Source organism: Carcharhinus amblyrhynchos, chromosome 16 (assembly GCF_965287045.1).
Source record: "Carcharhinus amblyrhynchos chromosome 16, sCarAmb.v2.hapA, whole genome shotgun sequence".
Classification (NCBI taxonomy): Eukaryota; Metazoa; Chordata; class Chondrichthyes; order Carcharhiniformes; family Carcharhinidae; genus Carcharhinus; species Carcharhinus amblyrhynchos.
This window is the reverse complement of record NC_137339.1, coordinates 26,972,080-26,987,824: the sequence shown is the minus strand read 5'-3', so window position 1 is coordinate 26,987,824 and position 15,745 is coordinate 26,972,080. Positions and strand designations below refer to the sequence as shown.

At 41.9% G+C, this 15,745-nt stretch overlaps 1 pseudogene; it reads right to left on the bottom strand.

The window, feature by feature from the left end:
* Nucleotides 1-9,407: 9,407 nt before the first annotated feature.
* LOC145354086 (uS5 assembly chaperone PDCD2 pseudogene) lies at nucleotides 9,408-15,205 on the bottom strand (annotated as a pseudogene).
* Between the last annotated feature and the right edge of the window lie 540 nt (nucleotides 15,206-15,745).

Below are 15,745 nucleotides of genomic sequence, written 5' to 3'. Positions count from 1 at the left end.
AAAAAGTTGCATTAAAAGGGGTTCTATCATTGAGTGGCTGCAACAATTCCTTAATGTTGCAATGGGATTGCTGCTGCAATATTTGTACAGGCAGTCCAGCAATTAAAGGATGAGAACAGCCCCAAAGATCAAGAAATTAGTGACCTCATGTGCCTTAGTAGAATCAAAAGCCTACACATCAAAATAAGTGAGAAATTGATTGCAGGGTGAGAAGGTTGCAACAAGGCATATGCCTCCGACACTTTCCATATTGTAGCCCTGGAGGACCACAGAAATTGGGCTGACAGTGGGACAGCGATATCACTCTCATTCAGTAGGCGTGGAAGAATTGTGCACCTGACATATCTTTATCCAGTATTATGAGTTTTGTCATTGTAGTTGCCCTAATGTCAGGTATGATAAAGTCTAACAACTAGCACCCAAGATTGGTTCAATTTGTAGTTGCTTAAAAGTCCCTTTCTGAAGTTGAGAAATGCAAACGTTGCAATATAACGAGTAACGTTCTTCTGAAGTATAGTTTATCTTTCACATAACTAGGGCATGAAAAGGCTAATTTTCAGCTCTGAAAGTGAAAAGACTTGAAGTTATGGTTCACAATAATACAGAATGGAGGTCCTGGAGGTTTAAGTATTTAGTTCAAGATTGAACTGTAACCTCTAATTATTCTTGCTGACAGGCTAATGGATGATAGAGAGAAATATAAGGGTATAATCAGAAGTCATGAAGCAGAGGGAAAATGCTGGAGCAGGAAGATAAGTCAGATAAAACAGGTTCCACTTAATCAAACTGGCACCAATATTATTGTAGTAAGGGCAAATCAAGTCATGGGGACAGATTTAAGAGCTTGGAGTTGGGTGGAATGATGAGGATGGTGTTGCTGGTGGGAGTCAAACAAAACAAGCCAAAAAGAAGCAATGGCAATCAACAACAGAAAGATCAATGCAAAACAGAATATTTTGAAGGAGCAGCTTAAATATTTTATACAATCAGAAGAAATATCAAAAAGAAAGTAGTGGAGTTGGAAGTATTTGAAGCTAGATAGAATATTTAGAATTTTATCATTTTAGAAGCATGACTAACAGTAGATAGCAAAGCTGAGGTCAAGGACTGACGTACAAAGATAAGCTAATCTGAATAGCATTGCCTGCCCTCGAATTTTTACAATAATCTAGAAATTTGAAGTTTTTCCTACTGCACTATCTCTCTAGCCACATTGATGCATTCAGTCTCTTTTATAGCTGTGACTAGAAGTTCCAAATGTTGAAACAGGTTGGTTGGATTGACCATGCTAAATTCTCCTTTAGTGCACCTGAACAGATGCTGGAGTGTGGCGGCTGGGGGATTTTCATAGTAGCCTCATTGCAGTGTGAATGCAAGACTACTTTTGACACTAATAAATAAATTTTAAACTACTTTCCACTAGTGTTCCAGTAATTTTACAGTCCCCAACTTTCTGCTATTCACCAGCCCCCAGACCTGGGGGGAAAGTTAACCACACCCCAACCCCAGGACGGGCATTGGCATTAAATTTCAAACATCAGAAATCTGATCCCAACTCAACTCAAAAGCACACACTTAAATTTTTGATAGACGCAAGTTGGGGTGCAGGCAACTCACTTCCTTTTGAGTGACAGGTAACTTACTTAAATATTAATAAGTCTCACAGCATCAAGTTAAAGTCCAACAGGTTTATTTGGTATCACAAGCTTTTGGTGCGTTGCTCCTTCATCAGGTGAGTGGAGAGATTGTTTCACAAACACGGCATATATGGGCAAAGACACATTTGCAAGATAATTACAGACTGGAATATGAAGAATGGTTGGAATCCAAGTCTTTACAGGTAATCAAGTTTTTACAGGTAGAGACAGTGTGATTGGAGAGAGGGATAATCAATAGTTAAAAAGATGTCAATTGTCTCCAGTCGAGACAAACAGTAGGATTTTGCAGGCCCAGGCCATGGGGGGGTTACATGTAGTGTGACATGAACCCAAGATCCTGGTTGAGGCCATCTCAATCCTCCAGCTTACAACTAGCTTTCGCAGTTTGAATGTCTTAGTTTTTGCCTTTATGTCCTCTTTCACTTCCTTGTCTAACCATGGAATGCCTTTCTTCCTTTTACAATTCGTCTTCCTCTCAGGAATATACTTTAGTTGAGAGGCATTCAATATCTCTCTGAACATCCACTATTGTTCCTCAAATGCCCTGCCTTCAATTATGTGTACCCCATTTACTTGGGCTAACTCTTTCCTTAGGCCTGTATAATTACCTCTGCCCAATGCTAAAATCCCAATATGGCACTTTGTCTTCTCTCTGTCAATCTGAATCTGAAATTCTAGCATGCTGTGATCACTCTTTCCAAGAAGATCTTTAACAACAATTTATTTATCAATCCTTCGTCATTACACAATACTAAATCTAAAATAGCTGCTCTCTGGTTGGCTCCATAATATATTTCTCTAAGAAACAATCCCTCATACACTCTATGAAATGTCCCTCAAGGCGACCTTTGCCAATTTGATTGATCCAGTCAATTCAATATGCATGTTAAAATCCTTCTTACAAGCCCTCATTATTTCTTGGTTTTTACAGTACCCCACTTTGGAAGTATTGCTCAGGGGCCTGTAAATTACTCCTACCAAGATGTTCTTTCCTTTGTTTTTTATTTCCACCCAAATTGATTCAACGTGTTGGCCCTTAGTGCCAATGTAATTTCTTAATACAGCCTTAATGTCATCTTTAACCAATAAGGCGACTCCACCCCCTGTCCCTTCCTGTCTATCCTTCCAGAATACTGAGTACTTTGGATATTCAAATCCCAGTCCCGGTCCTCCTGTAACCATGTTTCAGTAATCCCACCAAATCATACCCATTTGTCTCTACTTGTGCCGTCAACTCATTGACCTTATTCCAAATACTGTATGCATTTAGGTGCAGGGTTTTTAAATGTGTCCTGCTGGTTTGACATTCTCTTGCAGGGTTTTCTTGTGCACTCCACTTATCACACACTTTTCCTTATTTTACTGACCTTTGATGGTCATTAGGCTGGCCCTACCTGTTCATCCTATTAACCTCTATCTTCTTCTCACGTACTAATCTGATGCTTTGGTTCCCATTAATCATTATACTTCTTTGAGTTTTACACTTCCCTTCCCCCCACTTGCTAGTTTAAAGACCTTATGACCACCTTATTTATCCTTTCTTCGAGAACACTGGTCGATTCAGGTGGAGATTGTCCTAACAGTACAGATCCCTCCTTTTCCATTACTGATGGCAATGCCCCAAGAAATTGAACCCTTCTTTCCCAAACCACTCCTTTAGCCACGTGTTTACTTCCCTAATTTTCTCATCCCTATGCTAATTCACATGTGGCTTGGGTAGTAATCCAGAGGTTATCGTCCTTGAGGACTTGTTCTTTAATTTAGTCCCTAGTTCTTGATAATGCCCAAATTGTCCTCTTTCCCACTCTTGCTTATGTTGTTTATTTGGACCACAACAACTGGATCCTTTCCCTCCCACTCCAATATCCTTTTGAATCAGTCAGAGATGTCCCTCACCCTGTCACTAGACAGGCAACAAACCATACAGAACTCTTGATCCTGCTTACAAAGGATGCCATCAATCCCCCTAATTATAGAATTCTTTACAACTTCCGCCTCCTCTTGAATGGCCTCCTGTACCACAGTGCAGTCATTCGCTAGCTCATTCTCCCTACAGCCCTTTTCCTCATCCACACAGGGATCAAGTACCTCCTACCTGTTGGACAAGGTCAAGAGCGGTGACTTCTCCGTTCCTGAATTCAGAATCACTCTACCTGCCTCACTTGCAGTCACACCCTGCTGTCCCTGACCACTGACTGAATTAGAGATACTTAATCTATGGGGTGTGACTGCCTCCTGAAACATTTGATTTTGATTTGATTTGATTTATTATTGTCACATGTATTAGCATATAGTGAAAAGTATTGTTTCTTGTGCGCTATACAGACAAAACATACCATGCATAGAGAAGGAAAGGAAGAGTGTAGAATGTAGCATTATAGTCATAACTAGGGTGTAGAGAAAGATCAACTTAATGCGCGATTGGTCCATTCAAAAATCTGATGGCAGCAGGGAAGAAGCTGTTCTTGAGTAGGTTGGCACATGATGTTAGACTTTTGGATCTTTTTCCTGACAGAAGAAGGTGGAAGAGAGTATTGCTGAGGTTTATGGGGTCCTTAATCATACTGGCTGTTTTTCCAAGGAAGCGGGAATTGTAGGCAGAGTCAATGGATGGGAGGTTGGTTTGCGTGATGGATTGGATTATATTCATGACTTTTTGTAGTTTCATACGATCTTGGGCAGAGCAGGAGCCATATCAACCTGTGATACAACCAGAAAGAGTGCTTTCTATGATGCATCTGTAAAAGTTAGTGAGAGTCATAACTGACATGCCAAATTTTCTCAGTTTTTTTAGAAAACTTTCTTAACTATAGCATGGAGGGACCAGGACAAGTTGTTGGTGATCTGGACACCTAAAAACCTGAAGTTCATGACATTTCTACTTCGTCCCCATTGATGTACACAGGGGCATGTTCTCCTGTATGCTTCCTGAAGTCAATGACAATCTCCTTCATTTTTGTTGAAATTGAGGGAGAAACTATTGTCACGCACCAGTTCACCAGATTCTCTATCTCATTCCTGCACTCTGTCTCATCATTGCGATGTGACCCACTACGGTGGTGTCATCAGCAAACCTGAAAATTGAGTTGGAGGGGAATTTGTCCACACACAAAGCATCCAGGTAACTCTCCTCTTCCCGGATGTGCCTCTTTCTCCTCAGCACCGAATTCCCACTCAGCTCCAAATTTCCGATAGCCTAACCCTCACTCTGGCTGAATCTCCTCCGGATAAAGTCTTTCTCCCACTGGTCACATGTAAGTTCACTGACTGTCAAGTGATGAGTCTGTGTGCACTAGTGAGTTGGAGGCAAAATTTACATCAGGACTCACACAAACACAGCCTATGTTATACTAAACAAAGTGTATCTCCTCAGCAAGCAGAGTCTATTTAAATAGCACATTGCAGCAAACAGTCTACAGAATCTATTTAAAATGTCTTTACAAACTACAGCAAATAGAATTCATGATTGAAATTGGAACATCTGATGAAAATAGGGTGATTCCTCCAGCAGAATGCAGTGAGTGAAGAATAGTTACAGATTATAACATATTTATATGACAGGAACAGGCCATTCACCCCATCTATGTTCACATGATGCTTCACATGAACCTCCTTCCACCATTCTTTGTTTAACCACATCAACATAACATCTATTCCTTTCAGCCTTCTTTATTTAACTTCCTTTTAAATGCCGCAAAACTTGTCACCTCAATCATTGCTTCTGGTAGCTCATTCTATATTCAAACCACTCTTTGGCTTTAAGATACAAGTTGGCAAAAGAAGAATGACAAATCATGACAACAGAAAGTAATATTTTATAGACGGTAATATTTCATAAATTATGTGTGTAAACTTAGTTCCAGTCACTTCGAGCAGTGCCATCTGCAGGCATGATTGATGGGCTAAATTAGCCAGTCATCTCCATCCAGGCCAGCAATAATGATGTCATTCTGTGCAGCTTAGTTTGTGCACAGTATCATTGTCATTTTTCTTACATCCAGAAGTCTTTCAGCAGTGATGGAAAATTATAGAAATATGTTTTGCAGCCTGTGGGGAGCACCCCACCTGCTGGCTGTGCATATCAGCAAATTGCAGACGCTTCACAATTATGAAAATTTTGAACAGGAATGTAAATCCAATTCAACAAATTTTTGCCCAGATTTGAACAGAGCAAGAATTGGGGTTTTGAGGGAGATTGTGGAGGTGGCAAAAGGACGAAACTAATTGGTAATCTACCACAAACATCAGTAATGTGAAGCTGGGGTAATTGTAATGCCTAGCCATCATCATAAGATTAACAGATCTGGTGGTATCTGTGGAGAGAAACAGAGTTAACATTTTGGATCCAAATAACTCTTCTACAGAAATGAAGCAATATCGAAATGTACAGAATTGGAAAGGGAACAGAGGAGCTGGGGCAGAATAGATTGTTCAGGTCAAAGGAGATATGGATATAAGACGAAGTGGTGTGTCAATGGTGCCATTAAGGGATGAAGAGTGCTAATTGTGGCAAAAGGTGAGATAGCAGAATGTGTTAATGGGAGCAATTGAACAGTCAGAGACAGGTGGCCCAATGGGAGAGGGGTTTTGGGCAGGCCAGGGAGCTTCAAAAAAAATGGACAACAAACTACAAAAATGATGGGGGACCATGGGGAGGGAGCAGTGTGTGGGCAGGAGTATGTGTGTTAAAATGGAGGGGGGAGTTACTCTCTAAAGTTGCTGAACTCAATATTGAGTCCAGAAGGCTGTAACATGCCTAATCAGAAGATGAGGTGTTGTTCTTCCAGTTTGCAATGGCATCACTGGAGCATTGCAGCAGGCTGAGAATGAACATGTGGGTGTGGAGTTGAAAAGGAAAGCAACTGAAAGATTGGGTCATGCTTGCAGATGGAGCAAAGATGTTCCACAAAGCATCACCCAGTATCTGCATAGTCTCCCTCACCATCTCTCAAAGCTGTCCCTGACCCCATTCCTATTTCATTCTTTATCTCACACATGTCTTAACAAGAAGCTTTTTCTCTTCCTTTCAGGTGTTAAGAAATGCAACTTAAGAATACCAATGCACATCCAGGATCTTCCCATCCCTCTGACAACATTCCTTCTTCCAATCCTAGCACTTGCCAGTATTCACTATGCCCACTGACCTGCCCCTCTCTGATACTGAACATTCTGTACTCAAAGGACTCTGCTTCAATAAGACCTCACCACAATGCATTTCAGGCTCTGCATGATGCTGAATTCTTTTCCTGTCACCTTCGTGTCCATGTTCACTTCTGTGGGCAGGAATTCTTCTTCCATTCAATGGATCCTTTCACTGCCTGCAGTATTCTCCCTCCACCTGAACCCCATCCTCTGGCCTCCTATCTGCTCTTTCCAACATATAGTGCATTTAAGTGGGTGGCGAAAGTAGTGCTGGAGGATGGACATATAACATTGAAAGTAATTTTGGATTTCGGCTGTATATTGATGGGTATAGGCTATATCCCACAACCAGTTAGAAGGAATTTTTTGCATGTACTGCCCATGCCAGTGTCATTTCTAACTTGCAGGCTGGCTGATCTCCCAGTATTTTGTGTAACATTTCATCAATTATGGCATGGTTTCTTTCGCACAAGCCATTGCTAAGTAGAGATTCTGCAGAGATGTTTATGATTATGATATTTAAGTTCTAACACATATCCCTAAATTCATCATTCACAAATTCATCGCATTATTTGTTAAGAATTTCCTTGGTGACCCAAGGCCTGGACTAACTCACTTTTTCATGGCTTTATCCGCGAGTGTCTGTCCATCTTTGTTGTCATTTCTACAGAATGTAACAGATAAATACAATGCAATTATCGTCCAGATCCAGTGAACTGCAAGTTTGCCACTTTCAGAGGCAGACTAACACTTATTAGGGCCACGTGCCCTGTCTCCATGTTGGGGCCCTCCCTTGACATCGCACTCACCCCACCCCCCTGCCCCCCACGCTGCCCTATCCCCAACCCTGGTGACATGGCTCTTCCCCCCAGTGATGTCAAGCCCCATCCTAAATGACATCAAACCCCACCCCAAATGACATCATTGGCCTCCTAACCATGTCCACTCTCAATTCACACAAAGGAAGCCACAAAAATGCAAAACAGTTACACAAATGACAAATACCATCTAACTGTTTTAATGCTTTTTTACTAATGGAAACAAGCCTGTAATTGATCAATTAAAAGCCAAGCTTACCAATTGTTAGCATGACAGTCAATGTGGTCCCTATTGAGATTTATGCATCTTGAGGCGAGCTAACACGGAACTGGTCAATGAGCAACGAGATGGAGAAATCGGCCAGTGATATGTCTGTAGCACAGACCAGTGCAGGACAGAATGAGGTAGAAAAAGCCCAATGCAGGAGCAAATATTCCAATCAAGTGATGTCCAGTGATCCAACTCCAATATCAATGGCTTTGCTGGCAACTTCCTGGCAGGATTCTGTTCTTTGTCCAAAAGAGACTTTCTGAAGGGCAGTATTGAAAGCAATGAGGGAATGGTGGTTACTTACTTGCTGCATATGACAGCCATGATATCAGACGAATAAATAGTGGCCCCATTTGAAAAACAGGTTTTAAACAAGAGAACATCGTAGAGGGGCATATTTTTAAGATTTGCCTACTTCATCAGTTGTTTGCAATCCATGGCAATTTAAATAGTTTCTCTTCTGCACCTTACCTTCACAAAAATCATTAATAACATCATCATAGATAAGATCTGGTAAGGAAACATTTTCAATCATCAGTATTGCTGAGCTTGTCAAATGTCCATGCCTCATTGTACTTTGCAAATAATTTCTAATTCTTCAATACAGAGAAAGAATGTTCACAGGAAGCATTTGAGGCAGGTTTGTTAAAAAATATTTTCAGAATGGCAGAATTCACTGCCGGCCACCGCCTGCCCTCTTGACCCTTGCAAGCTTGCAACTTCCAAGATAAGCTGACAACTTTGAGTTTGGTTCAGGCTGCCTGTCTATCTGGCCTCCTCAGCCCTAGTTAAAAAAATCCTGGGCTGCTGCTGTTTTCAAAAATATTCTCAGAGGTCCTCGTTCTTGCTGCTCTCTCCTCCAAAGTCACCAAACTATCTTGCACGCTGTTTTTGTATTAATGGTGCATGGTGGCACAATGGTTAGCACTGCTGCTTCACAGCACCAGGGACCAGGGTTCAATTCTGGCCTCGGGTCACTGTCTATGTGGAGTTTGCACATTCTCCCTGTGTCTGTGTGGGTTTCCTCCAGGCGTTCTGGTTTCCTCCCACAGTCCAAAGATGGGTGGATTAGGTTGACTGGCCATACTAAATTGACCCTAGTGTCAGGGGGAGTTGCAAGGTAAACTTACAGGAATAGAGCCTAGGCAGGATTGTGGTCGGTGCAGACCTGATGGGCCAAATGGCCTCCTTCTATGCTGTGGGGATTCTGTGGTTCATTTATTCAGCTGTACATTATATTACAATGAGAAACGTTTGCAAGCAGATAGCGAAGCTGCCTGGAAATGTTTGCACATTGATTGTAGCCTGTAATGTTCCCTTTGGATTGAATAGTTAAAATGTAACCAACAGGTATTACTTTTAAAAATAAACCTGTGTGTGGACAAGGGTGTGATGTGATTGAAACATTCCCACAAACCAAACCTCTCTCAAAAAAATAATAGTTTTCAATTCGAGGTTGTGGTGTTCGGGGAAGAATGCTTTAAATAAAAAGTAGTTGCATTCCTATGAAATGAATAATTACAGTTGATCTGCAGAGGAATCTTGTTTCCAGAGAAATTCTACACTGTACTCAGTGCCATGGTCACTGCTTTGTTCACAGGTGTAAACATTGGGTGTTCCCTGATCCAAACTCTCTCGAAGAAAATTCACACCCAAGTGGTTAAGCAACTACGGCATCACCTGAAATTCAAATACACGCTTGGCTCCACAGGTCATTTGGGGAAACATCAGTCTCAGAGGAAATATTCTCCCCAGATCCCCACAAAGGACTTCCTCCTCTGTAGTAATGCAGAAGCATTTCGGGTGCCAGTGCTGTCCTCCTCTTAAACTTAGTGAAGATGCTGTCTTCCTTTGATTCATGTCTTGCCATGGCCTCCAGCTCTTGCTCATCTATGCCTTCAGTCGTGCAATCGCTTTCTGCTGCCGACATGGATTCCACACGCTTAAGATTCTCTAGCTTCTGATCTTCTGAATCCTCAAGCTCCATCACCAACTGAGACTCTGGGAATAGGGTATTGCGAGATGGCACACTGCCATTTGCTTCACCCAGCTGCCCAGTCCAGGCTCTGAATTTTACTCAATTCAAATTTTACCATCTGCCATGACAGGATTTGAACCCAGATCCCCAGATCTTGCCCAGAATCTCTGGGCGACTAGTGACAAACCCATTATGCCTCTCCATTCTCCTTCACTTCCAATGCCCCCCCCACTAAACCACTCCCCTCTTCTCAACTGCCTCCACCATGCCACTTACCACTCAAGGAGAAGACAAGGAAATGAGATAAGAATGCAGTGCCTAGAAAGGATGATTAGATAACCACCTCTGGAGCTCAGTTGCAGCTTGTTTCTTTACAGTGATGTAGCACGTGCAGCAACTGCTTTGCCAATGGACCGATGAATTTTTAGTCTTGAACTGTGGTGCAAAACATTTGTCTAAATATACTGCTGCATGGAAAAAATACTCCAGCAATGACCAGAAAATATGTCTGCAATCTAACAGTGGATTGTGTACTCAACAATATTCAGAAGGTAGTAAGTTATTGCCCATATTTTTAAGGAAATGCATTCTTGTATATATGAAAAGTTTTTTATAGAATACTTCCTGTGGTGCACGTTTAGCAGTACTCACCATTCAAGGATTTTCCTCAGATGGATTGTTGTTTTTCTGCTGATTGTGTGAGAACAAAGAAGCAGAGGTCACCTTTGTGTTGTTGGATGTCTTCCCTGTTGAATGACACTAATTGGTATGTAGGTAAATTGAAAACACAATCTTATATTTTAAATATTCCATACATTGGATAATATTACTGTCACTTTGATTCTGTTAAAAGCTCCTTCTTGCCATTTCACTACACCCTCCCTCATCCCTGTTCCACACAGGCTTTAGCTCGAGGCTTAAAGACCTTCAGGTCTTCAAGGCTGCATGCCTCTAGTAGTAGAGAGCACTCTGGAAGATATATTGTCTTTTGGGAAGCCTTCCCGCAATCACAATTGATAGAATTTGTTTGGCTGTATCCCCACTTCTATGTAAGTGCTCTGCAGTAGACAACATCAGTTCTGTGATGATTGAGCCACAGTGGTGGGCCATATTTCACTGGCCCTGATTGAAGTGCTTCCTCCAGGTCATTAGATGACTTGTGAGCCTTTGTCTGTTGATGTATTGACAGATCAGCCAGGTCATCCCATGGCGAGACAGACTTGGGCTTGAACTGCATGTGAAAAGCTGACCCTTGACTTGATATCCATCATCCTCCAACTGAGGATGATGAATATCTGTTTTGTCTGCTCTGCTCTTATGAAACTTCCTTAGAGAAGTTGGAGCAATACTCGGTACAAATCATTCACTTTAGTAGGTTTCAGGCATCCTGTAATGGCTCTGCAAGCTGAGTTGAGATTGGAATCCAACTTCTTGGCATGGAGAGAGTATTCCCAGAATGGCAGGTATATTCAGCAACAGGGTAGAACAGGGCAAGGAGAAGCCTTCATAATATTTTTGCATCAATTCTCCATTTAGACTTGGCCATCTTCCTTTGTTTCTGGTTGCCACCCTTCCCTTTTCTTTGACAACATGAAATATGGCAGTGATTTTACAACTTAACCCTGTCTATCGATGGGTGGAATGAGCTGATAAAATGGTGCGACAGCCAAGAAATCAAGGTCAGACACAATTTCTCACTTCTCATGATCTTACTGGCACTGATATCCACCCATTTCCAGCAAGAGGCCAAACAAATTATTTAAATATATTTTAATGCTCATTTCCATGTGATTAGAGAACCCAGGACGCAATCATCTGAACTCACTTGCCTTTGCAGCCTCACTGGCAGATGTTCTCTCCAGCAAGAATCACGTATGTTCCCTTTGAATGGGGACCAGTTGTGGTGCCCCTTGGGCAGTGCCAGCCAGGCACCCTGGTCATGTCAGCCTGGCACCCTGGCAGTGCCAGCCAGGCACCCTGGCACTGCTCACCAAGCAATGCCAGGGGGTGGAGCCTTTGGCAGGCAGCCAATCAAGTATAGAAAGCAGGCCTGCTGCCATTCTGCGTGCAATCAGTGGGGGGTTGCTGCTGCCACTCTGCATGCAATCGGTGGGGTGGGGGGGCAATTGGTCTGGGCAGTGGTGGGATGATGGTAATCAGTCTGGGTGGTGGTGGGATGGGGGCGATCAGTCTGGGCGGCCAGGAGTTGAAGATGACATTCCCAGAGGGAGGGTGCTCATGATGGGCCATGGGCCTCTGCAATAGCTGGGACTGGGGGTGTGCTTTGTCGAGGCTGGCTGCAGCAGCAGAAAGCTGGCAGTTCTCTCAGACCAAAGGTCTGCACCAGCGCAATGGTGCCCTCTGCTGCTGCTGCAGCCTTTCTGGCGTTTTAACCCCACGCGCTCCATCTAGTGGCTAGAAACAGTCCAGTCCATTTTTACCTTCTCCACATGCATAAGATGCTGAATTTGGGCTCCCCCAACAAACAAATCTGAAACTCTCTCATTTTCATGTAGCTAAGCACTTAGAATTTTTCTTATAAAAGCACTCCCATCATCTTTGAAGCATAGATTGCGAGAGGATATGACATTACTCCAAGCTATACCTACTTAAAGTTGACTGTCAATGTCTTCCAGACCAATATATGTTAAGTTCTTGCTTACCTCTATTCCAAAGATGAAAGACATGTTCTGTGTCATTCTCAGCAATCTGGCAGCATCTGTAAGGAGAGTAAAGAGCTGATGTTTCGAGTCCAGATGACCCTTTGTCAAAGCTTTGAACCTTTGGAGCTTTAGAGTTTTGACAAAGGGTCATCTGCAGTCAAAATGTCAGCTCTTTTCTCTCCTTACAGATGCTGATGGACCTGCTGAGATTTTTCAGCATTTTTTCTTTTGGTTCAGATTCTAGCATCCACAGTAGTTTGCTTTATTTTGCTCTGTGTCATTTTAGGGTTGATCCATAAATGATTAATCACATTGTATTTGTTACTGTATTGCTAATGGACTTCTCCACTTTATCAAAAGAATGGTTCTGAGATGCTATAAACTTGCCATGAGCATAGAAGAAGCTTCTGGAATGTGGATGAATGGCTGGTCATTGATATAAATATTGAACAGGAAGAGTACAGGCTACCTTGAGGTGAGCCATTTCAGTCAATCTGAGATTTTCAGTTATCTGGAATAACTTCTGTACAAGATTCTTGGTGTCATATGCAGCAGATAAATCCATGAAGGCAGTGCCTGGTATTAGTCCATCCTCAAAGAACTAGCGACCAAGAAATTGAAGATGAGCCTCTCAAACAGTTGGGAGCTGTGGTATAGCAGGGAGCTGTGAAGCTCTTTGGGTTGGCTGGGTCATTGCCTGGATTTGAATTTGCCACAACTCTCCATGTCTTAGGAATCTTTTTGGTTATTATGCCATTGTTGGACATATCAAGTAGCCACACAATACATGCATGGGTCCAAAGTGCTTGATTTATTAACATGAAACATTTTAAAACTAATCTTTTTGATTACAAATTCCCTCATGCTGAAGGGTTTTGTAAAGTCAGAATCTTCTTTAGCTATGGGCTATTTTTCCCGACTGAAGCAATGGTGTTTTCAGCTATTCAGAGCTGATGAGTGACTTGTTCTGCTGTGGACTTGTACAGTGGTTGTGCTTTGGTTCAGTAATTTCCTAATATCCAGGTATTTCTCCATGCTTTCTTGCTGGTATACAATATATCTTAGGAATCAATCAGCTCCCCCCACTTCTTTCTTCTGATATGGCATTCACAAGCTTTTCTCTGGCTTCCAAAGGACGAAAATAAAATTCTGTAAGATCAAAAACTCTCCAATTGCTATTTTAATGTCACCATCCTGAAACAGCAAAAAAGATTGCTGCTAGTGGTTAGAGGACAACCCTTGTGCATATAGCTGGTGACACTCTTCAATAACCCCACCATGTATGAATAACAGAAGTAAAATCACCGTTGTGGGATCACCATGATAGGGTGTATAACTGAGACTTTGAAGTAAACCTTGATTGCTCAGAGGATTCTGTACAAGACAGCCCAGCCAAAGTGGGTTTCCTTGTTGTTGTTTGCTGCATTCTGAACCAGCTACCAATGCAAAGAGGACTGGGAAGGCTCAGCAACAAGAACAGTGTCACCAGATAAAGAAGTGTATTATTATTAGCGTACATAGTAATCTCCATGCCAGGAAATATCTTTCGCAGTGGCTAAATGGAGCTCTCTGAGCCCTTGGCTGAATTTGTCAGGCAGCAGTCTTCAATGATGTGAGTTATTGATTGGGGTGCACCACAGATGCCAACTGGGTCCCCTAAAAGGTGCCACTTGTGTCAATTTGCTGCATAAAGGCCTTGGTCAATGCGTAAACGATTAAGGAGAGCCCAGTGTTGACATGGCAGGTTGATAGCGAGTGTGCGGGGTATGGGATCTGTGATGAGGAAGTAGTTTTAACTGGTGGTGTGTTGGTTCCATTCCTGTTGCCACAGGGTCTCTGTTATTATTCCTTGGCATGATGGTCTTATCCACAGAGGCTGGTGGTATGGGAGGCGAGCAGCAGGTGGATTGGTAAGGTCCTCATGTAGCTAGCTGCAGGCATGGATTGATGTAAGAATTAGATGAAGGTGTGGCAGAGCTCCGAGGAGGAGACATCACAGCACATTGCAGCTAGCGAAGCCAGAGAGCAGTTGACAGAACAGCATCTTCTGTGTTTTCCTCAATCCTCTTGCCAAAATGTAAACTGATCACTTTAGTATAAGATCATTTCAATTCAGAAAAATAATAATTTTTAGTCCCATTTTGGAATGGCACAATTAATGTTGCAAAATAGAACTGGCTACCATATCAATCAGGTTAGTCAATCCTTTGGTGATAAAATATTGATGAAATTCACATTATTTAGGAAAAATAATAATATCTCTCAGTTTTTACAAATGTTGAATTAATCTTACAATTATTTGTTTGATGTGTATCAATATTTTAGATTCAAAGCAAATATCAAATGCTTGATTTGAAGGGTGCAGTTTTGATCACATGTCCCATGACTGAAAGTGAATCTGAAAACTGTGTTAATAATGCATGTGATTGGCATCTTCCTAACATAAAACCGGAGCAATAGTTATTAATGAGTCAGCAAAGCAGTTTTCAGATCACTGCTGCTTGGCTTCAGACAACATGCTGCTATAATAGCTCCTAACACGAGCACCAAAGAGCTGCTGTTAATGGCTGGTACCTTTTGATTCTGCTGACCATCATTCCATCTGCACTCCAGTTTGCATGTGTACCAATTATCTTAGCAACAGCAATGAGTCTTTTATCCTTTTCCAGTTGCATATTAGGCGTGAATGGGGAAGAAGGAGTAAACTGTGAATGGCTGCTCTTAAGACATTAACTTACAGATCTCAGTGTGTGTGCCTTTCCAGCCAGCAGCATTTTACCTTCAATGGTTGACAGGTGCTGTGATCTGGTGTCTGCCTGTAGGACCAGTAATAAGAAGCTGTAATGAGGCTCCCGACGCTCTAACAATGGTCACAAAACACACGTTTGTAATATTTTGATAGTTATGCTTCAGAAGATGCAAATCACAATCCAACTCTAGAAAGCTCTGTGAATATTTTATTCCCTTTTACATCCTTGCAAAGTATAGTGAAATAATGGGTTTACAAAATACAATATTATGACACAATGCTGATGGGAAATGCATAGAGCATTACTGCACAGTTGAAAATATGTATAACATGATAAAAACTTACTGGTCATTGCTATTAATTGCATAATGTAATCAATATTTTATAATACAACAAGCGAGAGCCCGCTAGAGAAATTATTAAATCAATCATGTGACATTCCTTTGCTGGTGTTTTAACAGAAATA